Source organism: Octopus sinensis, linkage group LG6 (assembly GCF_006345805.1).
Source record: "Octopus sinensis linkage group LG6, ASM634580v1, whole genome shotgun sequence".
Classification (NCBI taxonomy): Eukaryota; Metazoa; Mollusca; class Cephalopoda; order Octopoda; family Octopodidae; genus Octopus; species Octopus sinensis.
The window spans coordinates 16,457,464-16,459,144 of NC_043002.1; positions in this window are offsets into that span (position 1 = coordinate 16,457,464).

A 1,681-nucleotide genomic window follows, 5' to 3' on the forward strand; every position below is an offset into this window, starting at 1 on the left:
ACTCAAACCCAGCAAAAGTCACCAGCGGTGTTCCCCAGGGAACTGTTTTGGGTCCGCTACTCTTCATAATTTATGTAAACGACCTTTCCAGTGTCGTACATCACTGCAAAGTGAAAATATTCGCTGATGACACTAAGCTCCAGCAAATCGTCAATGAAGAAGCAGACCGAACTCAACTCCAGTCTGACCTATATGCTGTGAGTCAATGGGCAGACAGAAACAAAATGCAACTGAATGAGGGAAAATTTGAGCTGATGCATTTTGGAAGAAATTCCTCACTAAAACAACCATACTCTCTTCCTTCAGGGGAACCGCTCACAGCCTCTAACAATATCAGAGACCTGGGTGTAATTGTTGATGACGATCTCAGTTGGAGTGCACACATCAACAAGAAGGTCGATACAGCTCGTAGGATGAGTTCCTGGATCTTAAGAACTTTCCGGTCCAGAGAACGTGTCATCATACCACTTTTTTCATCCTTTGTACGGCCACACCTTGAATACTGCTGCCCACTGTGGTCTCCTCACACAAGACAAATCATCTCCAGAATTGAGTCACCCCAGAGGGCTCTCACTAAACAAATTGAAGGCATGGCTGCTCTCGACTATTGGGATCGCCTTAAATCCTTGAAACTTTACTCCCTCCAGCATCGCCGTGAGCGGTACATCATTTGTACGATGTGGAAAATATACCGCCAACTTTGCCCAAACGACCTAAACATTAGCTTCAAGGTTCATCCGAGACTTGGACCACGGGCTATACGTCCCCTGCCAAATTCAAGATCACAACATACATGTACATGTACACTGCAACATAATTTCTTTTCCTCAACAGGCCCTGCCCTATTTTACATTGTCCCGAGGGAGATCAAAGAGGAAAAGGATCCCATCAACTTCAAACAGAGTCTGGATAGATTCCTTCAAAGAATACCAGACAAGCCACCCATAATTGGATACAACTCACCCAACAAGAACTCACTACTTGAACAAAACTGGATACAACTCACCCAACAAGAACTCACTACTTGAACAAAACTTGACTTAAACAGGATTCGTATAATCCTATCAGGTGGTGCTATTAAGTTAGACATGGCCTGGACCAATCTCTGGTCGAAACATATCTAAGTTTTATCTAAGTTTTATATCCTTGGAGGAGATGGCATACATATACTTATACACATTGTATGATTATTTATATATGTATATATATATATATATATATATATTATATATATATATATATATATATATACATACAATCATATATACATACATATATAGATAGATAGATAGATAGATAGATGGATAGATAGATAGATAGATAGATAGATAGATAGATAGATAGATAGTAGATAGATAGATAGATAAATAGATAAATAGATGAATGGATGGATAGATTGATAGATAAATTGATTGATTGATATACAAAGGTATATATAAGTATTTATGTGTGGATATATACAAATGCAATAAATGGACACTTGCATGAACATACGCATACAAAGACACGTACAGACAAACATACATATGGTATCAATGTCCACTTTCACTGACAAAATATCTTACACAAATGAATTAGTATTGTGCATCGAATGTTGAATTGCGCCAGTGTACTATATAGTTCATGCCATATATTTAAGTATGCTGACCTATTATATTCAGGCACTACAGATCACTCTGAA